Here is a 25641-nt window from a genome sequence, read left to right on the forward strand (position 1 = left end):
TCTCTTCTCGACTGGATGGTGAAAATTCTGGGTATTAAGATATAAATCAATGTGGGTCGGCTTGTGGTAGACAAAAGGGCCGGAACGTTTCATTCAATCCGTATCATTTCAGACAGCTGCGCATAACATCAATGGCATATTATAAATCGAGGACTGGAGGAATCTTTACTTACTGAGAACAGCCTTACAAACAAACACAAAACACTGTCTGACGATACAAAAGTTTTGTCCCAGGCTCCTAAATACTGGGATTCCGTAATTAAAGAGGCAGTAGAATTAGGATTATGCGAGAACTTCAACCATAACAGAGGATATGCAGAGTCCGCCAGAAAAATGTACACACTCTTTGTCGGGCTCTATAGAGATAATGGATATTGTCGTTCGATTTGAGTTACGAGGGTGTTGTAGTATGGTCTTTGGCTCAACAGATGTTAGTACTTTCATATCGGTATTGAGAAAACAAGATGGCTGGAGGACGCTTGACATTGGAGCAACGGCCGCGCGGGATTAGCCGAGCGGTCTCAGGCGCTGCAGTCATGGACTGGCGGCTGGTCCCGGCGGAGGTTCGAGTCCTCCCTCGGGCATGGGTGTGTATGTTTGTCCTTAGGATAATTTAGGTTAAGTAGTGTGTAAGCTTAGGGACTGATGACCTTAGCAGTTAAGTCCTATAAGATTTCAACACATTTGAACATTTTTTTTCGAGCAACGAAAATGTACTGTGAAGTAGTTTTTCAAGTTTGATAATGCCGTTGAAGTGCAACATCAGTGGAGACGGGAGTTTCAAACAGAACCGCCAACCCGCCTAGCAATTAAACGCATCATTGACAAGTTTGAATTGCTTTGAACGATTTGTGATATTCACAAAGGAAGATAAGGATGACAGCGTACAGCTACAAGTCCTGCTTCGTTTGCTGTCGTGTTGGAAACGTTTGTTAATTCTCAACAATGTGGACGTAAAGTGGGGGTTAGCAGTACAAGTGTACGAAGAATTCTGAAAGCTGCAAAGTGGAATGTTTACATTCCACGTTTATTGCACGCGATTAATGATGACGATACTGACCCCCGAATGCAATTTTGCGAATGGTATCAGCAAATAGTAACTGATGACGAACAGTTTGTGAAGAAGGTAGTGGAGAGTGACGAGGCACAACTTAATGGAACCGTGAATCGGCATAACTACGTGTACTGGGCACCGAAAAAGCCACATGTTTATGTGGAAAAAGCGCTCAATCTACCAGGGATTCATGTGGGGTGTGGACTATATCATCTAGGGGCTTAGTAGGACCGTCTTTCTTTGATGCTACTGTCACTGGAGAAGTGTACCTGGAAATGTTACACACATCAATTATGCCAGGTATACGTGCGCTTTATGAAGCTGATGAAGATGATGATGATGATGATGTTTGGATTGTCGGGCGCTCAACAGCGCGGCTATCAGCTTCCGTACAAATTCCCAACCTTTGCTCAGTCCAAACTCGCCACTTTCAAGAATGTGATGAAGACGTCTTCAACCAACAGGGGCGCCACCACACTACCACCTAGCCGTACGAGCTTTTATGGATGACTGTTTTCCGGGGCATTGGACGGGACGAAGAAGGCCCATTGAGTTCCCTCCACGGTCGCCTATTGACTTTTACTTGTGGGGTACTGTGAAAGATAACGTCTATCAACGTAACCCAGGCACGCTGGAGGAACTTCGCCAGGAGATTACAGCGACATGTGCAGCGATCTCCACTGTAACACTGACTGAGGTAGTTGCGGCGACCACTCGTCGTTGTGTGTATAGCCGCCATTAGTGAACATTTTGAACATTTAAAGAACCATGTGCTAAACTGAAGGTTATACAACATGTGTGATCAATTATTAAATGTAAAATAGCCGGCCGATGTGGCCGAGCGTGTTCTAGGCGCTTTAGTCCGGAACCGCGCTGCTGCTACTGTCGCAGGTTCGAATCCTGCCTCGGACATGGATGTGTGTGATGTCCTTAGGTTAGTTAGGTTTAAGTAGTTCTAAGTTCTAGGGGACTGATGACCTCAGATGTTAAGTCCCATAGTGCTTAGAGCCATCTGAACCATTTTTTGAAATGTAAAATAAACACTTTTCGTTCCTTTTTTTTAAAGGTGTGTATACATTTTTCTGGCGGACTTTGTAGTCTTATCTACATCTACATAAATACTCCGCTAGCCACCAAGCGGTGTGTGGCGGAGGGCACAATTCGCGCCAAAGTCATAAAGTCATATTCCTTCCCCCCCTCCCCCCTCCCCCCCTCCACCCTCCCCCTGTTCCACTCGCGGATCGTGCGAGGGAAAAACGACTGTCTGAACGCCTCAGTACGAGCTCTTTGAATGATGATCATTACGCGATTTGAAAGTTGGTGGTAATAATATATGCTCTACATCCTCGGCGAAAATTGGATTTCGGAATTTAGTGAGCAGCCCCTTCTGTTTAGCGCGTCATCTATCTGCAAGTGTGTCCCACTTCAAACTTTCTATGTGATTTGTAACGCTCTCGCGATGGCGAAATGTACCAGTTACGAATCTTGCCGCTCTTCCTTCGACCTTCTCAATCTCTTGAATGAGACCCAACTGGTAAGAGTCCCATACAGAGGAACAATACTCTAAGACTGGACGAACTAACGTTTTGTAAGCTATTTCCTTTGTTGAAGGACTGCATCGCTTCAGGATTCTACCAATAAACCGCAATCTAGAGTTCGTCTTACCCGTTACTTGTGTAGCGGTGAACGGAAGCGACCTATCGATGCAGAGAAGAGGCAGAGATATCCGTCGCAATTTTTACGCTACTACGGGGGCGATGTCGTCGCCAGCGAAGACGTCGACGCCGTCTGCGACATCATTACGTAACTACCGATCAATCACCACAGCAGCAGTTTTTACAGTCAGTTGTTCCTGACGAAGTCGACGGAGGTAATCGTCAAAAGCTAGTGGCTTCCCCTGAACTGGCGCGGCAAGCAGTCCGAGAATGTTTTGTAGAACACTTTCTTCCTCAACGGAGAACTAATTCAAAATATGATAAGTTATCAGTGAGTGAACTTCCTGGCAGATTAAAACTGTTTGCCGGGCCGAGACTCGAACTCGGGACCTTTGCCTTCCGCGGGCAAGTGCTCTACCAACTGAGCTACCCAAGCACGACTCATGCCTCGTCCTCACAGCTTTACTTCTGCCAGTATCTCGTCTCCTACCTTCCGATCTTTACAGAAGCTCACCTGCGAACCTTGCAGAACTAGCACTCCTGAAAACACTTGCCTGCGAAAGGCAAAGGTCCCGAGTTCGAGTCTCGGTCCGGCACACAGTTTTAATTTACCAGGAAGTTTCAAAGGAAAACCTAATCAACTTTCTGACATCTTTGTCTCCAAAGTCTGTCGTTATCCGTAACAGCAGTAGACAGGTTCATGTGGATGTAGATTACAGAAATTAACACAGAAATGGAAAGACTTCAGCAAGATAGACTGGCGTTGAGAGCTACGCCAGACCAGACTTGGGAGTGATGGCTACCAGAGCTAGCAGAGGACGTGCTGCTGAGTTGCGAAGTCTTGACAGACATTGATCACGCGATTCGTCGCTGCCCGCCCGCTTCGGCGCCTTACATAAGGAGCGGAGTGCAACCGCGCGCGCCTTCCACCGCAGCACAAATCACCTCTCGTCCCCGGCAGACGCCACGTTTTCCCCTGGCGCGTCAACAACATAATGGCTGCTGCATTCTTTCCTCGTTACAGACCCCAGTCACGCGACCGACCGCGCATTCGCAGCAAACTGCGCACCATCCTTTACTGTCGCTACTAGGGGTCACCACAGACTGAATAGGCTGACCACCTATCATTACCATTCGCATATCTTTGTGATCTTTCCAAGGCGTTAGATGGCGTAGATCGTGTTGCTATCGTAGAAAAACGCAAGTTTTGTGCAACTGATGCTTCTACAAACAACTGGTTTCCATCGTACTTAACAAACAGAACGCAAAAGTTTAGCTGAATAATTCAAACAACCTTGGGGAGAAACTACGAAGCGAATCCCACAGGGCTAAATTTTAGGTCCACTCCTATTCCTTATACGTCAAACAATATGGGTACCTACTTTTTTCAGACGATTCTGGCGTTAAACTAAATCCAACTATAGAGAGAGCAATATAGAAAAAATTGCAAATGATGTTTTCCAAAACATTAGTAACTGGTTCTCTGAAAATGAACTCTAAATTTTGACAAAACACTCTATATTCAGTTCTGCACAACAAATATAGTAATATCAGCAATTAAATAGCACAGGAGGAGGAGTCAGTAAACAGAGTAGAATGATGCAAAGTTTTGAGTGTACATATTGCAAAGAACTTGAACTAGAAGCAGTGTATTACTGAGCTGCTCGAACGATTAAGTTCAGGTTCTTTTGCTCTTACATAACTGCTAATCTTGGAAGATCTGCAGCGGATGGGCACTTGGTGCAGGGAGTGGCAACTGACCCTTAACATAGACAAATGTAATGTATTGCGGATGCATAAAAAGAAGAATCCTTTATTGTATGATTATATGATAGCGGAACAAACACTGGTAGCAGTTACTTCTGTAAAATATCTGGGAGTATGCGTACGGAACGATTTGAAGTGGAATGATCATATAACATTAATTGTTGGTAAAGCGGGTGCCAGGTTGAGATTCATTGGGAGATTCCTTAGAAAATGTAGTCCATCAACAAAGGAGGTGGCTTACAAAACACTCGTTCCATCTATACTTGAGTATTGCTCATCAGTGTGGGATCCTTACCAGGTCGGGTTGACAGAGGAGATAGAGAAGATCCAAAGAAGAGCGGCGCGTTTCGTCACAGGGTTATTTGGTAAGCGTGATAGCGTTACGGAGATGTTTAGAAAACTCAAGTGACAGACTCTGCAAGAGAGGCGCTCTGAATCGCGGGGTAGCTTGCCGTCCAGGTTTCGAGAGGGTCCGTTTCTGGATGAGGTATCGAATATATTGCTTCCCCCTACTTATACCTCCCGAGGAGATCACGAATGTAAAATTAGAGAGATTCGAAGGCGCACGGAGGCTTTCCGGCAGTCGTTCTTCTCGCGAACCATACGCTACTGGAACAGGAAAGGAAGGCAATGTCAGTGGCACGTAAAGTGCCCTCCGCCACACACTGTTTGGTGGCTTGCGGAGTGTAAATGTAGATGTAGATGTAGATGAAACAAACAAATCAACCTCCTGAGAGATTTCACAGCTTTCCTGTCAGTACTGTCTGATGGACTTCCTGTGGTAAGCCATCACTTAGGGCCGGCCGCGGTGGTCTAGCGGTTCTAGGCGCTCAGTCCGGAACCGCGCGACTGCTACGGTCGCAGGTTCGAATCCTGCCTCGGGCATGGATGTGTGTGGTGTCCTTAGGTTAGTTAGGTTTAAGTAGTTCTTAGTTCTAGGGGACTGATGACCACAGATGTTAAGTCCCATAGTTCTCAGAGCCATTTAAGCCATTTCATCACTTAGGAAGAAAGACTTAAAGCAAACAGTAAAAATAATCCGTGGTGTTCACCTGCGGCCATTTTGTAGATACCTTTCCAAGGAGTCAGGCACTTTAGTTGTGGTGTGCGTGCGTGCGCGTGCTAATGAAATTCGTCATAAACAATCCATCACATTTTGAGAACAACACTGACGCCGATACCTACAACGCTAGAAGAAATAAATTAACCGTTGTTTCGATTATTAAACCTCTCAATGGCTGAAAAATGTGTGAACATACATCAATAAGTAATTTTGTTCATTTTTCTAATAACAAAAAACGTCTGACATGTAAGAATGCAAGTTTAAAATCTAAGATGAAATCGTCTCTTTTGGACTACTTCTTCTGTTACATAGACTGATTTTTATTTCAAAATTGGTAGTTTGTAAAAAAAAACCTAGTTCTAAAGTGTAATTCCATGAGTAGCCCTGAAAAATAATACGTTCATTAACGTTAAAAGTAACTGTGTACATATATCCTGTGAATCGACACGTTCCACATCATTTCTATATTAAAAAAAGTTGAAATCATCTATAGGAAATGTAAACAACTAATAATTATCTCTGCTCTCATCTGCTTGTAATTAATGATGACATTGGAACTGAAATTGAAGGCAGCAAACAAAAAGTAGACATGCTGAACACTGTTTTCGAATGCTTCTTTACAACCGAAAATCCAGGAGCGCTGCTTTAGTTTAAATTCGCACCACTGCGAAGATGAGTGACATAGATATTAGTGTTAGTTGCAATGAGAAACAACTCAAATTGTCAAAATTGAAGAAAGTGCCAGACAGAGCCCAACTGAATTCTTGTGAGATTCTATACGAAATTTTCTGATGAGCAAGTCTCTCTTTTAATTATCCCTCAACAAATTTTAAAAAAGTCTATTAGTTGGGAGAAAACACAGATCTCACCCCCCTTCATGAAGAATAACAAACATTATCCACGAAATTAACGTCCAATAACTTTCGCAGTCGGCTGTTGTAGAATCTTAGAACGTATTCTGAGCTCAGATGTAAAGACGTAATTACGACATCCTCCGCGCCAACCAGCATGGATTCCGAAACCATCTACCACTTGGACCCAACGTGCGATTTCCCTACATGTCATCCTGAAATTCAAGCATCATGGCAGCCACGTAGATGCAGTATTTCATGACTTCCAAAAGGCAGAAAAGCTTATTAATGAAAATACGATATATTGGGTATCAAAACAAATCTGAGGCTTCATTAATAGGGACGACGCAACATGTGTTTGCTTGGTGGAGTGTCACAGACAGAAGTAGAAGTAACTTTAGCCATACCCCAGGGAAGGGTGTTGGGACACTTGCTGTTTATTATTGGAGAACCGGAAACTAATATATATTTTTTGCTTTAAATTCAGACAGATAAACTGTAAATACGTTTTTCTTTCTAATGAGTGATGTAATCACCCTCTATATGAACAACTTTTGCCATGTAGTATGCAAATTTTCATCGCCGAATCGATAAAAGTTAATTGGTTTTTTGAGCAAAATATCTGGTCATGGAATTTTGGACAGTATCCGAATTTTCACATTTTTCGACACTTAAAAGTGATTGTAGCGATCAGAAAAAACCGAAATCCGATGGTGCAATATCGGACGAGTGTGGTGGTTGAGGCCAAACCCCCCCCCCCCCCCCCCCCGCCAGTTCACTGATTTGTTTCCAGGGTTCGTCTTGCACAGTGCGGCCTTGCTTTATAGTGTTGTAGAAAACGCCTTTTCTGGTGACAATCACTGGGCACTATTCAATTAAACACTGATTTACACTATACAGTTGTCACAGTAAAGGCTTGCATTCGAAGTCTGTCCAGGTTTCAGCATTTCAACATGAATGACCCCGAGAATACTCCGCCGAACACATAAAATCACCTTATTGTGGTGTAAACCTGTACATCAAGGCGATTCGTACCGTGAGTCACTGCATTTTGGGTTTTGCAGAGGACACATTTTTCAGCTCCGTTTATCAAGCGATCAAAAAATGTTTCTGCATCGTGCCGCTGAAGCAATAACTTGCATATACTGGATTTTCTAGTCGTATTTGTCTTTACCAATTAGCTGAAAATGTCCTTAGATGGTCGACCAAGGTTGTTTAGTATTGTTTGACAGTTCCTTGGGTGCGTGACACATATTTGCTTCCACTTCCTCAACATGTCATTGTCTAAAATTGGTCTTCCTGATGCGATAAAAATCGTACAGATAAAAATTACCGGTTACGAATATGGAAAACCATCTTTGGCATTACTGAATGTCTAATGCACTTGAGTATACATCACAAACGTTTTTGGTAGCAACTGCGAAATGCAAAAAGCATACGGTGACGGATATTTACCTCTTCTGATATTTGACTGGCCATTTTACCATAAATAGCAAAAAAATAAATATTTAACTATTTATGATTAAAAAAGTCGCTATAACCTTAAAATGTCTTTGGCAACACTATGTACACAATGAGATAATAAATAACAAACGAATATCGTCATGCGCGGAAACGACATTACTTTCCGGTTTCCCTAATATATTAATAACGCGCCTGAAAATATTAACAGTGGGTAACCTCAGACTTCCTGTAGATGTTTCAGTTATCCACAAAGAAGAACTCTGTTCAAATATTCAGTCAGATCCTGATAAGATTACGAAATAGTGTAAGGATTGGCAGCTTGCCTTAAACGTTCAGCAACGAAAAACTGTGGACTTCAGGGATTGTTACACCCAAGTATCAGTAAGAGTTCGCTGATTCATATTGTGATTCGTTGATTTCGTCAATATTGTAGTCATAGGATACAGAGCTTTTCTGTAAACGACAATATGAGTCAAACATGTCAGGAATCTAATGAAAAATTCAATCGTTTTTTTGCAAAAATTTGCAATCTTTCTTTATACTGCACACGTGGAAAGATGCATGCAACAATGAATTTCTTGCTCTGTTACATGGCAGAATGATAAATGCCATGAATGTTGGAACTCTTAATGTTTCTCAAGTATATTATTTTGCGCTAATGTGGTATATATAAAGGGTGTCCTAAGGGGAATGATTAATATTCAGAGATATGACAGAAACGATCATTTGAAGCAAAAAACTTCTTTTCGACATATGCCCTATTCCGAATGGTTTCCGCGATAGAACACATTTAATGTATATTATGATTTATTTTCTGCATCATCAAATAAAGAAAAAGTCACTTTGAAAGCAGAACGGTGCCAGATTAGTCTACTGCGATATTTGTTTCTGTATACTGCTGTATAAAGAAAGTCGTTGTTTAAAGTTGTTGCAAAAAATCTCGAAAAGTTTTTGGCCGACTTACTTCAAGTTTTAACGCGATCCTCAAATAAATGTTCGTACGGACATAGGCTACCTATGTTTTAATATTTACCGTATATCTGTAATACTGTTGTTTAACGTTGTTATCTCCAAAAGTTCTTGACATAGTTATTCAAAGTTCTGACGGACATGGCATACATTTTTAAATATATGTGGTGTATATAACAGGGTGAAACGTAGTTAGCAAAACACTAGGAAAGTTCTTGACCGATTTACTTCAAATTTATTCGTGATACTCCAGCAAACGTTTGGACAGACATAAACTATATTTTTAAATATATATGGTATATAAGTATACCTATACTATTTAAAGGAGAACCATTGTTAGCAAACATTGTCAAAAATTTCGAAACGTTCTTGACTGACTTACTTCAAATATTTAAATGATGCTCTAATGAACGTTTGGACAGACATAAGTACACAGGGGAAAATTTATTAGCAATAATCTCGCAAAGTTCTTGACCGATGTACCTTAAATTTCTACGCAATAAGCTTATAAACAGTCCTAAGAAACAGTTGGGGACAGACATATGCTGTATGCATAAGAAATATATTGCATAGCCATCTTCTGATTACAGGTCACGTGCCTAGAGCTATTTCCGATATCAACATCTTGCACACCGAGAAGAAAGCCCGTAGACTAGATATTATTGAAGAATTAGAGATTTTTAAACATATTTCTCGAAATGACAGTCTCCTTCTCAATGCGCAGCTGCAGTTGCGTAACAAAAATTTCGTCAACGGTTTAAAGCATTTAATTTCGGGTCTCCTCGTGCAGTTCACCGAAATGTTTTTTTTCTTCTTCCATGTACGTCATCTCATAATTTTTCATTTATTAAAAGGTTTATTGGCTGTATTTCATGTTATATCGTTTTCTACAAGCTGTGTCATTAAGCCCTTTCTGTATTTTCTATAATGACGTTTTCATGCTTCAAACTGTACTTCTAAGATCTGACGTAGACAAAATGTTACTTTATCTTTCACTGTTAAACAAAATATTGCCTATTAAATGACGTACTGAACAATATTCATTATAATTTTCGCCTGTCTACATTTGAATCTTAAGTAGCCAAGTTGTACCTGCGGCTACTAAGTGGCGCTCTCAATGCAATGTCATGTTCACCTGCCGCACATGTTAACGCGGGCGCCTCAGACCGCTGCCACCCATGGCTGTACAGACAGGTATGAGGAGGCCTTAGAGGCTCGCCTTCACACATTCCTTTTAAATATTTTGTGACTAAAGCCCTTCAGGCCTGTTATTTATTTTATACGTGACATGTAAATACTGTCTGGTATTGTTAGTAAGTACTTATACTTTTTTATACAAAAAATTTTTCTTCCCATAAATTTGTAATTATGTTATAGACCACTTGAAATGTCTAAATTCTGATGAAGGCTCTCTTTGAAGTGTTGAAACCTGGTCAATAAGACTAAAAAATTGTGCCCGAGGGCTCATTTGTTTCAATTTTAATTTATAAACGGTCACTGAACCAAGCAGCCATGTTCAAAACTTTGCGAAATATATAGCATATGTCCGTCCCCAATATTTAGGGAAAAGATTTAACCAAAAATTACGAAACGTTCTTCGCCGACTTACTTCAAATTTTACACGTTACTCTAATAAACATTCAGACGGACATAGGCTGTATTTTTTCAAACAATAATGTATAGGTTTCCAGTTAAAACAAATTGCGAGAGTAAAAATGTTCTGCTGTGAAAATGTGTGGTTTTGGTTTCTTTCTCGCAGTCGGTTTTAATTGCGATGGTCGGGCACTTAAATCGTTAGGCAAGCTGTGTGTCCCATATATATTGTTTCTGATTATACGTAATTTTAACCAAAGCTTGTATACACAGCTAAGTGCTGTTTTGTTTTCTTCCTCGCAGTCGATTTTAACAGAAAACAGGAAGGTTTTATTTATGGCTTATCGGCTTATTATTAAAATACTACTACGAGTCTTAATCGTTCGAATGTACTCCTACCCATTCCCAGATTAAAGCTATGGGAAATACTGTCATTGAAGCTATTATTCTCACAGACGTAGCGACAGGAGAGGATTCTCTCATACCCTATGTACCAATCATACCAACCGATTCACCCATTCATTTTAAGCGTCTGCAGTTCCCAACCAATCTGTCGTTGGCAATACCAATAAAAAATCCCTAAAGGTCAGTCACAGGTGGAGAGAGGCGGTTGGGGTTGATATGGAGGGGGAGGAAGAGGTGGAGAAAGGTAGGGAAGAGGAGGAGTAGGACAGAGAGAGGGGGAGGAGGTGATGGACAGAAAGAGGGGGAGGAGGGGGAAAGTAGGATTTTCACCCAATTCTCATATATACGAAGGTCATTCAATAATTAAAGAGACAAATTGGTCTGGAAAAAAAACTGTTTGTAGGGCAAGTTTGGTACTTTTATGGCTTTAAATTGACATCACTGGGTGAGCCCTGATCAGCTGATGTATCAACATTGTTTTGCTTATAACCTCAAAAATATATTTCAAGATGGCGAGTCCGCTTGAAACGTCCACATTAGTTGAACAACGTTCAGTTATTCGTTTTTACTTGCTGAAGGCGAGAAACCAATGAATATATACTGTAGAATGCCTAAAGTTTATGGTGAAGGCTGTATGAATCGTGGAAATCTTTACAAGTGGGTAGAGCAGTTCAAAAATGGTCGCGACTCAGTGACTGACGAACACCGTTCTGGCAGACCAGTTGCAACTTCAAATCCCTCACTTGAAAGTCGTGCAGACCGTCTTGTGACTGTGGAAATGATAGTTGATAAGGTTCAAGTTAGCCCTGGTACAGTTCATAACATTATCCGTAACAAGCTGAAGTAGCACAAAACATGTGCAAGATGGGTCCCAAAGGACTTGATGCGGCTACACAAGGAAACAAGGTTGAGAGTGCGCACAGAACTAAAGGAACGTTATGAAAGACAAGGTGAGCACTTCCTCAACAAAATTTTTACTTCTGAGAGACTTGGGTTCTCTATTATGAGCCAGAATCAAAAAGACAAAGCATGGAGTGGAAGCACACCAACTCACCTGTCAAGAAAAAATTCAAAACACAAGCATCAGCAGGAAAGGTCATGTTGACGGTGTTTTGGGATGCTGAAAGTCCAATTTTTTTGTGATTATCTCGAAGAGCAGCGTACAATGAACAGCCAATACTAATCGGATTCGCTTTTAAACAAGATAAAGCCAGCCATGAGAGAGAGACGTCGTGGATCTCAGAGGAGAGGTGTGACTCTCCAGCAAGACAATGCACATCCTCATATTGCTCAACTAACTCGTAAAACCATCGAAAAAGTGGGCTGGGAAGTACTGCCTCATCCCCCTTACAGTCCTAATTTAGCACCTAGTGATTTCCATTTGTTTGGTGCACTGAAGGAGGCATTACGTGGGAAGAGGTTCCAGAACACTGAGGACGAGATAAAGAGTTCTTTGCGACCAGAATAAAAAAGCTTGTACACGTTGGAACAAGTGCATAAGCGTTCAAGGGCATTATGTTGAAAACTAGAAAAAGTATTGTTTTGTAAAAATAATCACTTTTTTCTCCAGACCAATTTGTCTCTTTAATTATTGAATGACCCTCGTATTAAGCAGTTCTGACGCATAGCCAGGTTCATTAGTCGATACGTATTGACAGGGACAGTAAAACACGAAGAATAACGAGTACTCTAGCAGCGACTGAGAAGCACTGCTGCATTGCGGTAGCAGTCAGTGTGAGCCATAGCGGTGCTGTCACTGCTAGAGTACTGGCTGTTCTTCGTGTTTTATTCCATCGACAATGCCCGTCGTTTGAAAGATGTGATGAGCAGTATTTGTTTGGGCTGCCACCGTCTACACATTGCAAAAACGAAATTGCAAATATCTGCCGAAACACCGGTGAAAATGCGCCTGATGAGCCTTAGGATGGACACCCTATATCAGGGTTCCCCAGACTGTGTTGTGTTCCGCGGAGCACAGGTGTTCCGTGAGAATTGAATAAGCGCTCCACGAAAAACTATTAAAACATGGCAGTTTTTTCAGCACTTTGACACAACCAAATATATTTTAAAATTTTATTATGGTTCCTATATTATTAGTTACTAGTTAAAATGGCAGTAATCACTGAATAAAACAGGTTCTTCTCATTTTTTAGAATGTTAACCTTCAAAATAAGCAATGTGTTCCATAAAAGTGCCAGGATTTTTAAAGTGTTCAGTCAGAGGAGAAGTTTGGGAACTCCTGCCCTACATGTTGTTGTTGTTGTTGTTGAGGTCTTCACTCTGGAGACTGGTTTGATGCAGCTCTCCATGCTACCCTTTCCTGTGCAAACTTCATCTCGAAGTACCTAAAGCAACCTATATCCTTCTGAATCTGCTTAGTACATTCATCTCTTGCTCTACGATTTTTACCCTCCACGCTGCCCTCCAATACTAAATTGATGATCCCTTGATGCTTCAGAACATGTCCTACCAACCGATCCCCTCTTCTAGTCAAGTTGTGCCACAGACTCCTCTTCTCTCCAATCCTATTCAATACCTCCTCATTAGTTATGTGGCCTACCCATCTAATCTTAAGCATTCTACTGCAGCACCACATATCGAAAGCTTCTATTCTCTTCTTGTCCAAACTATTTATCGTCCATGTTTCACTTCCATACATGGCGACACTCCATACAAATACTTTCAGAAAAGTCTTCCTGACACTTAAATCTATACTCGATGTTAACAAATTTCTCTTCTTCAGAAACGCTTTCCTTGCCATTGCAAGTCTACATTTTAAATCCTCTCTACTTCGACCATCATCAGTTATTTTGCTCCCCAAATAGCAAACCTCATCTACTACTTTGTCTCATTTCCTAATCTAATTCCCTCAGCATTACCTGATTTAATTCGACTACATTCCATTATCCTCGTTTTACTTTTGTTGATGTTCATCTTATATCCTCCTTTCAAGACACTGTCCATTCCGTTCAACTGCTCTTCCCAGTTCTCTGCTGTCTCTGACAGAATTACAATGTCGTCGGCAAACCTCAAAGTTTTTATTTCTTCTCCATGGATTTTAATGGTTCAAATGGCTCTGAGCACTATGGGACTCAACTGCTGAGGTTATTAGTCCCCTAGAACTTAGAACTAGTTAAACCTAACTAACCTAAGGACATCACAAACATCCATGCCCGAGGCAGGATTCGAACCTGCGACCGTAGCGGTCTCGCGGTTCCAGACTGCAGCGCCTTTAACCGCACGGCCACTTCGGCCGGCTATGGATTTTAATCCTATCCGGAATTTTTCTTCCGTTTTCTTTACTGCTTGCTCAATATACAGATTGAATAACATCAGGGATAGGCTACAACCCTTTCTTACTGCCTTCGCAACCACTGCTTCCCTTTCGTGCCCCTCGACTCTTATAACTGCCATCTAGTTTCTGCACAAATTGTAAATAGCCTGTCGCTCCCTGTATTTGACCCCTGCCATCCTCAGAATTTGAAAGAGAATATTCCAGTCGATATTGTCAAAAGCTTTCTCTAAATCTACAAATGCTAGAAACGTAGGTTTGTCTTTCCTTAATCTATTTTCTAAGATAAGTCGTAGAGTGAGTATTGCCTCGCGTGTTCCAACATTTCTACGGAATCCAAACTGATCTTCCCCGAGGTCGGCTTCTATCAGTTTTTCCATTCGCCTGTAAATAATTCGTGTTAGTATTTTGCAGCCGTTTTTGTTAAACTGATAGTTCAGTAATTTTCACCTCAAAGAGCCTGGTATAGGCATGTGTATTCAAGTACAGAGATATGTAAACTGGCAGAATACAGCGTTGCGGTCGGTAAGGCCTATACAAAAAAACAAATGTCTGTGACAGTTGTTAGATAGGTTACTACTGTTACAATGACAGGTTATAAAGATTTAACTCAGTTTGAACGTGGTGTTATAGTCGGCGTACGAGCGATGGGACACAGTCTCTATGAGGTAGCAATGAAGTGGAGATTTTCCCGTGTGACCATTTCACGAGTATACGCTGAATATCATGAATGGCGTAAAGTATCAAATCTCCGACAGCGCTGCGGCTGGAAAAACATCCTGAAAGAACGGGACCAACCACTACTGAAGGGAACATTCAACGTGACACAAGGGCAACCGTTCCACAAATTGCTGCAAATTTCAATGCTGGGCCATCAACAAGTGGCAGCGTGCGAATGATTCAATGGAACATCATCGATATGAGCTTTCGGCAGGTTCGTGTACCCTTGATGATTGCACGACACAACGATTTACGCTTCGCCTGGGCTCGTCAACACCGCCGTTGGATTGTTGATGATTGGAAACATGTTGCCTGATCGGATGATTCTCGTTTCAAATTGTATCGAGCGGATGAACGTGTTCGGGTGTGGAGACAACCTCATGAATCCATGGACCCTGGATGTCAGCAGGGGACTGTTCAAGTTGGTGGAGGCTCTGTAATGGCGTGGGGCGTGTGCAGTTGGAGTGATATGGGACCCCTGATAGATCTAGATACGACTCTGACAAGTGACACGTACGTAAGCATCCTACCTGATCACCAACATCCATTCATGTCCAATGTGCATTCCGACGGACTGGGGCCATTCCAGCAGGACAATGTGACACTTCAGACCTCCAGAATTGCTACAGAGTGGCTTCAGGAACACTCTTCTGAGTTGAAACACTTCCGCTGGCCACCAAACTCCCCAGACATGAACATTATTGAGCTTATCTGGAATGTCTTGCAACGTGCTGTTCAGAAGAGGTCCCCACCACCTCGTACTCTTATGGATTTGTGGACAGCCCTACAGGATTCAAGGTGTCAGTTCCCTCCAGCACTACTTGAGACAACAGTCGAGTCCATGTCATGTCGTGTTACGGCACTTCTGCGCCCTCGCCATGGCTGTAGACGATATTAGGCAGGAGTACCAGTTTCTTTGGCTCTTCGGTGTACTTACCTAATGACTCAAAATTTATGTCTCTGAGCCGTGGTAAAAAGAAAATTGCTGTTTGAAGAGCGCGCCGCAGCGCGTAGTGTGAAGCAGTCGCCCTCCTTTCTGGCGGTGGTGCCGCTGTGGCAATCGCAGCTTTGGTGTCTCCCTCTGGTGGGAAAGGGGAAAGGTTGCCTGTTGACGTGCATTTAAGGGGCGCTATGAGCTCGCCAGTCAGTCAGTCTGGGTCAGTCTCTCGTCCCCAGCTTGCTAGTCTGTCTCTCGTTCGCATTTGTGCGGTAGTTAGTGTCTGTCTGTCGTAGGAGTGCGAGTATGTCTGTCGTTTGAATCAAACTTTAAGCCAGAAAATGAGAGTCTTGCCACTCCGCCAGTAACAGAACTCAGCTAGTGGTCGCCCAGTCGGGGCTCAGTTCCTGGATCTGAGTCTGCGCGTTAGGCCGCCAGTCTGCTCGAGTTGCTCGGGCAACGGTCATTGGCGGTTGGCGGTTGGCGGTTGGATCGGTCGGTTGGACGGTCGCGCACTGAGACACGAGATGACTTGTCCGCCTTGAGCGTCGGCGCATGTGAGGTCGCCACGTGAGTCCAGTGGGCCGCGCCGTATAGAAAGGGGTAGTGGCTTCGCGTTTGACACGAGAGCAACAGGAGCGAAACCACGACATCGGGCTGGCCGGGTCGAGCTGCGACGCCGTGAGACGGGAGGTCGACGCGCCGTCCTGCGTCCGTTGAAGCGGCTGGCAGCGGACGCTTCGGGAGAGCGTTGGGGGTGCTGCGCCAGGTCTTCGCCAGAAATCGCAGTTTATTAGAAGTTAAGTGATTGGAGATATGTTGTTTCATATACTTGTTGGTTGGTTGATTTAGGGGGAGGAGACCAAACTGCGAGGTCATCGGCCTCATCGGGTTAGGGAAGGATGGGGAAGGAAGTCGGCCGTGCCCTCTCAAAGGAACCATCCCGGCATTTGCCTGAAGCGCTTTAGGGAAATCACGGAAAACCTAAATCAGGATGGCCGGACGCGGGATTGAACCGTCGTCCTCATATACTTGTTAACTTCTACTTGTTTTCTTGGTGAGGTCACCAGCCGATTTGTTTTGGGGTCGTCCCACCATTCTTCTCCGTTTGCCAACCCGCGGGAAGGTGGTTTTTTGTGAATTGGGTGGTCCGTTTTTCCCTTGTGGAGTCGGGGAGGGTTAGAGCAATCTGCGGTTCGGGTTGTCCGGTAATCCCCCTGTCAACCTGCCATACGTTAATAGCTGCCTCTGTCATGTTTGTCGGATTCGGTGTTAACGAATTTATAGAATTAAGGTGTAGGGGCCGAATTCCTGAAATATGTTTTTGTCTTTCCTATCATCTTGTGAGGCGGTATATGTGTAATGTAGAGCATGTTGCACATTTTATGTAAGTCTGAATTTCATGGGTTTTATTTAAATATTCATTTTTATAAAGTTGCCACCCTTCCACCGTAAGAGTCCTTTTAAAAACAAGTTGCACTTTCTGTGGCAAATAATTTCTTAGTGTGAGTGTTTGTACCATTTCCATCCCTCTCATGGGGGGCATAGTTAATGTGTTTGTGTGAGTTGTTAAAATTTTTAGTTTAAAGTAATCTCGTGTGTTGCCGATTTGCACCAGTGTAGTCTTTCAGAGGTTGTTGTGAGCGTGTTGAAAGGGAGGGCAGCGGCAAGTTTCTCAGCCCGAAGGCTCATACTGTCAATATTGTTCATTCTGTCTCTAAATAAAATTGTAACTTGTTATTTCGAGGGTGCTTTTCTGCTTATAAATTTTAAATCTGTTTTTGAAAAGGCTTTTATGCATACAATTCCCATTTGTTAAAGGTAATTTCATTTTCATCAGTTACTCCCTGGCAACTACTTCCACGCTCACCTAGTGTGATTAAATATGTTAATGTTCTTGATGAATCGCTAGTAAATAAATTCTTCAAGAAAAGATTTTGAAAGTAAATTCACCATTCAGTCTCTTCTTTCCTTTTTTTTGAGTTCCTAGTTTTAGGTTCTTATGATTTGGTAGATCACAAGTCCCTAGGTTCCGATTTTGTGGGAATTCGATCCGGCCACACTAGCTGCGGCGGTGGCGATCGCGCGTCAGGAGAAGCTCGTGTGGAATCTGCATCGGCGGCGGCGACGCGGGAAGCGGCCATCAGCGGTTCGTCAGCAGGACGAGCGACGTCTTTGCACGCGCCGCGGCCCATTAAGGCCATTGAGAGCAGACGTCAGAGCGCTGTGTGGGTTCCGGACGCGGCGCGCGTCTCAGAGACGTCGCCGCCGCCTCTCCCATCACTGCACACTCACACAGCTCTAACTGCTGCCATTACGTATATCACTAAACGCCAAGCCGGTCTCATCCACTTACAGGTTGCGCAACTAACGGAACGCAGCGGCAGAAAAAAAATCGATTTTCAGTATTCCACATAATTAATGACTGATTCCAGAGGGTATTTTTGTTCCGTCGTTACAACTACAATAAAGAGCGCGTTTCCCTCACCAGAGGCGGTTCAGTTTACTGAGGTAAAGCATCAGCAGTGATCTGTAATTAAAGATACACTACTGGCCATTAAAATTGATACACCAAGAAGAAATGCAGATGATAAACGGGTATCCATTGGACAAATATATTATACTAGAACTGGCATGTGATTACATTTTTACGCAATTTGGGTGCATAAATCCTGAGAAATCAGTACCCAGAACAACCACCTCTGGCCCTAATAACGGCCTTGATACGCCTGGGCATTGAGTCAAACAGAGCTTCGATGGCGTGTACAGGTACAGCTGCCCACGCAGCTTCAACACGATACCATAGTTCATCAAGAGTAGTGACTGGCGTATTGTGACGAGCCAGTTGCTTGGCCACCATTGACCAGACGTTTTCAATTGGTGAGAGATCTGGAGAATGTGCTGGCCAGGGCAGTAGTCGAACATTTTCTGTATACAGAAAGGCCAGTACGGGACCTGCAACATGCGGTCGCGCATTATCCTGCTGAAATGTAGGGTTTCGCAGGTATCGAATGAAGGGTAGAGCCACGGGTCTTAACACATCTGAAATGTAACGTCTGCTGTTCAGAGTGCCGTCGATGCAAACAAGAGGTGACCGAGACGTGTAACCCATAGCACCCCATACCATCACGTCGGGTGATACGCCAGTATGGCGATGACGAATACAGTCTTCCAATGTGCGTTCACCGCGATGTCGCCAAATACTGATGCGACCTTCATGATGCTGTAAACAGAACCTGGATTCATCCGAAAAATGACGTTTTGCTATTCGTGCACCCAGGTTCGTCGTTGAGTACACCATCACAGGCGCTCCTGACTGTGCTGCAGCGTCAGGGGTAACCGCAGCCACGGTCTCCGAGCTGATACTCCATGCTGCTGTAAACGTCGTCGAACTGTTCGTCCAGATGTTTGTTGTCTTGCAAACGTCCCCATCTGTTGACTCAGGGATCGAGACGTGGCTGCACGATCCGTTACAGCCATGCGGATAAGATGCCTGTCATCTCGACTGCTAGCGATACGAGGCCGTTGGGATCCAGCACGGCGTTCCGTATTACCCTCCTGAAGCCACCGATTCCATATTCTGCTAACAGTCATTGGATCTCGACCAACGCGAGCAGAAATGTCGCTATACGATAAACCGCAATGGCGGAAACGTGATGGTACGCATTTCTCTTCCTTACACGAGGCATCACAACGTTTGACCAGGCAACACCGGTCAACTGCTGTTTGTGTATGAGAAATCGCTTGGAAACTTTCCTCATGTCAGCAGGTTGTAGGTGTCGCCACCGGCGTCAATCTTGTGTGAATGCTCTGAAAAGCTAATCATTTGCATATCACGGCATCGTGTTCCTGTTGGTCAAATTTCGCGTGTGTAGCACGTCATCTTCATGGTGTAGCAATTTTAATGGTCAGTAGTGTATTTACAGTATGACTTGTTTTTAAGATCGAAAAACAGTTCGTTATCAATTTGTTGGTTCTTACTTACGGTAATTTCTGCTCGGTTTCCCGCCTACATCAAGAAATGCCGTCTGCTAGTATATCTTTGGTTTGTTCCTTCATTAGACACTGACACCTGTAGTCTAATATTCCGCTGCTTTGCAGAAGTACGCATTTTGTATGTTTTACACATCACACTTTTTCGTACACCAGTGTTTACTGTTTCTCTGCATACTTCTACGTGTGTATTATGTTTTGTAGCGTTGCCAACATTGCCACTATAATCCGTTCATCATGAGAATAAACCTCATTGGATTTCCGTTTCACGTGGGACTGCAGCCAAGCTGTCTCGATTACTGTCAAGTACGATAATAAGGATACGATTTTTGTGCTGTGCGTTACGCGAACACCGATTTTTCGATATTACGGGACAGCAGCTTTACCAGCGCGTTTAACTTGGTCAGCTCTGTCCGGTCAAATGGTTCAAATGGCTCTGAGCACTATGCGACTTAACTTCTGAGGTCATCAGTCGCCTAGAACTTAGAACTACTTAAATCTAACTAACCTAAGGACATCACACACATCCATGCCCGAGGCAGGATTCGAACCTGCGACCGTTGCGGTCGTTCGGTTCCAGACTGTAGCGCCTAGAACCGCACGGCCACTCCGGCCGTCTCTGTCCGGTCAGCTGGTACAGCTAGCCTGCAGTGACGTGGCCAGCTGCAGTTCACACGTAAAAAGAGACGAGCAGAGGAACAATGCGGCTACGAATGTCATTTAATTTTTATGCAGACTGAAATAATACACTGCAAATCTCCCACAATACGCTCCTTAGAAGACTAGACGAAAACCAAAACACGTTATCGTTTATTGCGAATGTATTATTGTAATTAAAAACAAGAACGATGAAAATTCGTGACTTAACCACGGAGTAATTTTTCTGCGTAAGCTGTGTGTAATGTAAGAGAGTATTGAAGGATTTCACCGTATAGTTGAGTATTGAAGCCACTGAAGGTATTACTTCCAGTCAGTTGTATGGTAATCTCTTAGCTTCCTTATCCGAATCCGAGAAATACATTTCAGTTCTGGAAGTGTGACCTGCTACGTTCTTAACGAGCCTATCAACAAAAGAATCCACGAGGCAACCCAAGCGCAGCACTTTCGCTTCTTGTTTCATGACGAGGCGTTCTATATCCCGCGAGCGTTCGACAGTAACGCGTCAAAAAGCTGCGTGCGTTAGTTCAGTACGTCTGGCAGCTTAACAGTCTTGTTACTTGTCGGGCCAAATCCTGCAGCTTGGCTCCATATCAGTTCTGTCGGGTTCATATTATAATGGTACAGTAGCAAATGGAAAAATACAGCATTTGTATGATGTGCTCGATGCTGTGAAAATGTTTTTCATGTTTCTACGATACTTATCTACCTCTGTGGTATAAAACGATGAACATAGTCCAAATAAAGAGGATTTGATTTGTCATTTTTGCCTTAAAAATTAAATTGTTATGTTTTCTTAATTTAAACAAGTTAATGAACAGACTTTCATAAATCATCTATAATAGAATTTGTATTGAAATGGAAAGAGGAATTTCGCGTCCAATATGTAATTAGAAACAATAAGATGTGCATATTCATAAAGATGATGATGAGTTTTATATATACGAGACGTAGGTATTTCAAATTGAACGAGAAAAACAATGTAATCCTCTATCCTTAACGCTACCGCTGCGCTACATTTGCAATGAAACTTTATATGTCAACTAAAGCTTATACAACGTTGGGAAAACTTCAAAGCTGATTACCTCCGTAAATTTATGAAAAACATTAAGAACAGCCTATTTCTCGGCACTTTTTAGCCGTGTTCCACGTTCCTGTTTCAAACGGAACAGAATGCACCGTCAGCCATTTTCATACTGCGCATTAACAGCGCGACAATCAGAGCACAACGATGCAGAGGCTGTGACTGTACACGAATTTTGAAATAAAAGCTACGTAGTTACAGCGTGACTAAGAAAAACTTTAGTGGCTGTTAATACATTTGAATATTTAAAGTTTCATTTAACGTTACTTAGTAATAATATATCTAATACATATATAGGACGTACTTCCAAAGGCGTAACAACACCAGTGTTCAAATGGTTCAAATGGCTCTGAGCACTATGGGACAACATCTGAGGTCATCAGTCCCCTAGAACATAGAACTACTTAAACCTAACTAACCTAAGGACATCACACACATCCATGCCCGAGGCAGGATTCAAAGAACATTTGTCCGGAAAGCGATTCAGCTCCGACGACCAGGTGAAAGAATAGGTTCGTTCATAACCTAGTGAACAGCATGGCGGCGAGCTGGTATGACATGGGCATACAAAAACTGCCACAGCGTCTACAGAAATGCATCGACAAAAATGGTGATTATTACGAAAAGCTAAATTTTCAAGCTGTAAAATGATGTAAGCCATTGTAGAAATAAACAGGTCTATGTACTTATAAAAAAATAGGAGACCTTACTTTTGGGATTACCCTCGTATGTGAGTGACATTTTAGTAATGGTAGCCTAACCTGTGTAAGATGTAGTACTATCTTTACAACAATATCCTATTTGCTTCTTTTCCCGGAATATTTCCTGCCAGTTACTCAGGAGTAACCAGAAGTAGCACTGTTGGAATGTACGTCTACTCTTATCACCTGCTTGATTTAACTTTTTAATATCATTTTGAGATTTTCATAGTATAGAAGTTTATATCATGCTTTGTGATATACCAATAGTTAGTTTCATGTACTGTTTATCACCTACACGATAAATGTAATGATATGGAACGAGTCATTACACACTGAAATCATTTTTTTTGTAAATATACAACCATGGTGATCGTTTATTAATTTTTACGTTTTTTATTTAAAGGCAGACAGATGTTAGTCATTAATTAATACCTATCACCAATTACACATTACAGTAATAGATAATCTTCCACGGAATAGGAGGTGTTATCAAAGAGAAACGTTTTCAGTTTAGTTTCAAATTTTACTTTGCTGTGTGTCAGGCATTTTATATCAATGGGTAAGTGATCAAAACCTTTGGCTGCAGCTTTGTGAACCCCTGTTTGTGCTACAGACACCGTTAATGTGGTGTAATGAATGTCTTTTTTTTCTTCTGGTATTGTAATTTCGTACTTCATTGTTCCTGTTGAAGTGCAGTGGACTATTTACTACAAACTTCTGTGGAACAAATAGCTTGCTACTCACACGCCGAGCACAAGGCAGGCACGACAAAAAGAGTGTTCACATAAATTTTCAACCAAAGTCTTCTTCAGGAAGGAAGTACAGCACTCATACACATTCATACAATCATACACACAAAAGTCACGCACACGTAACCGCTGTTTCCGGCTGTTCTAGCCAGAATCTTTTTTAAAGGGCGACGAAATGTGAACAATGAATAACTATCGGCGAGAGGAATTGAGGGCACCAGATGCTGCCCCAATAATCAGCGCGGTTACATAGCCGGGTGTTGTCTAGGGACGAGGCCGTTGATACAGCCTGGCTCGGATGTCGAAGCGTTTGCAACTTGGAAGGCAATGAAAAACACGGGAAATAAGACACAGAACGGACACGAAGGAAAGTAAGGCAAACCTAAAGTCAAATGACAGAAATAAAACCATTACAATAAAAGTAAGTAGTGCAACAATAATTCATGTATACAAAAGAAAATATTGCTTGAATTCTCCACTTACGAATGAAATGTGATTCCTTTAACCTTTAAATTACGATCGATCGATTAGTACACCTGTAAACAACACAAGCTGGCATTTTTGATGAAACAACTACGTCTCTACACAATCAAAGCACCTAAAGCTGTCGAAACAGGTCACGAGAACGTCAGAGTGACGTCATGGAAAAATATCACCACTGTGAACCTAATGTTTTGTGTTAGTTAACATGGCGGCCATCGGCTTCACGTTTGTGACGTAATGACACTTTCCTTCCTTTTTACCTCCACGATATTATGTTAACTAGCTTAGGGCTCGTTGCTTCGCTCACCTGGTCTGTATGGTCGGCAAATACTTTTTTTGTTTTTATTTAATCTAATTTTTATGTTGTTTGCAAATTGCAACATCTTCTAAGCTTTTCACGCTAATCAAGGCCATGGAAGCATGGTCTCTTCCGAATGTACTTCTGACCAACAAGTGATTCTGGTTGCTGGAATCTAAGTTTTTCGTTAATCATGCCTTTTGCGTTCTTGTGGTAATATTTCCATAGGAACTTTCATCCCATGACTCATATTTCTTTATGTGTACACGAGATTGAAATTCCAATTTTCATAGATATAGCTTTTAAAATTTTTTATAAATGAAATAATTTTCAGTAATAATAATAACACAGTTTAAGCCCAACAGCAGTGTAGTAGCCATTACAGAGTTTCTGTTGTATTGTGCTATAAATTGCTTCGTTTATTGTTGCGAAGTCAGTAATGAAACAATATCTAATCTAATTGTTAAATTACTTACAACTCAGAGAAGACATTTTTATAAGATAATTAAGCTTTTGTTATGTATATGTCTCAGCTTTACTTTCACAGATGCATGGTACAAAATACAAAGTTCGTTTGTATTGGGTGGATTGTATAAGGAAGATGTTGTTTCTACATTCTTTTGAAAAACTATGGCCCACACGTCATTAGGTCATAGTATTTGGAAAAAAATGTAACTTATGTAATCAGTATTACAGTCTTACGAAATACCGATAATAGTAATGACCTTTTAAAAATAATGTTCTTTTAAAAACAATTTTGTTTTGTGACTGAAATATAACTGAACGCTTTTCTGTTTTACCCCCCAGAAAATTACATCTTACCCCTCAATAAGTAATTACCTCTAGTTTGGGAACCACTGCATTAAGATGTACTCTCGGAAACATTACCTACAACTGGACAGCTATTAACAGCTATTTGTACTAAAATTGATGTCGAACACATTTTGCAGTTCCCGTAAGCAGAAGAGTGAACATTACCCGCTGCATTCTTTGTGACGAATCTGTCTGCATTTGGAGCTGGACAAGCGAGAAGTTGGCAATGATAACAAGGACGACCCTTCAACCGATTGACGTCATGACCTTGCTACGACCAGACTGGAAGTTATTTCCTGGAGCGAAGCGTCACAGCTACATTCGGGTGTTGGGACAACCCGTCTACTACACACTAAAGACAATGCATCTTCGTGTGCAGGAGTACTAGGAATATGTCCTTCAGCAAATCTGGATACTAAAGCTTCAGTTTCATAAGAAATGTAATGTGACCCATCTCCGAGTAGCACCGGCAAAGAAACGAAAGAGCTTACTTATTAATTTTCTTACTGTAAGTACTTAATATTCTGCATTGTGATTTTGTCTTCATTTGTAGCATTCTTCTTTCTTTTACTCGTGTGCGACCTTCATCTTCCTTTACTCACGAATCCAGATCTGTTGATTATTCATGCATCCTCCTACGCGGGTAAGAACAGGTGTGCAGAAAAATGCGGCAGTGTGTGTTCTTAAGTACCATATGTTGGTTCGCTAGAGCGTGACTAAGAAAAACTCTTATGGCTGTTAATACATTTGAATATTTAAAGTTTAATTTAACGTTACTTAGTAATAATATATCTAATACATAAGTAGGACGTACTTCCAAAGGCGTAACAACACCAGTGTTCAAATGGTTCAAATGGCTCTGAGCACCATGGGTCTTAACTTCTGAGGTAATCAGTCCCCTAGAACTTAGAACTACTTAAACCTAGCTAACGCAAGGACATCACACACATCCATGCCCGAGGCAGGATTCGAACCTGCGACCGTAGCGACCGTAGACTGTAGTGCCTAGAACCGCTCGGCCACTCCTGCCGGCACCATATGTTGCTCTCGACTCACAGGAAGATGAGTTAAATTTCAATTCACGAGGAAAAAA

The 25641-nt window shown here is 42.2% G+C and overlaps 1 non-coding gene across 1 annotated transcript; it reads right to left on the bottom strand.

Annotated features, from left to right (window-relative positions):
- Positions 1–3071: 3071 nt before the first annotated feature.
- Positions 3072–3146, bottom strand: Trnap-cgg (transfer RNA proline (anticodon CGG)). The gene has a single exon. It is a non-coding gene; the product is annotated as a tRNA-Pro (tRNA).
- Between the last annotated feature and the right edge of the window lie 22495 nt (positions 3147–25641).

The sequence above is a fragment of the Schistocerca nitens genome, chromosome 10 (assembly GCF_023898315.1).
Source record: "Schistocerca nitens isolate TAMUIC-IGC-003100 chromosome 10, iqSchNite1.1, whole genome shotgun sequence".
Lineage (NCBI taxonomy): Eukaryota > Metazoa > Arthropoda > Insecta > Orthoptera > Acrididae > Schistocerca > Schistocerca nitens.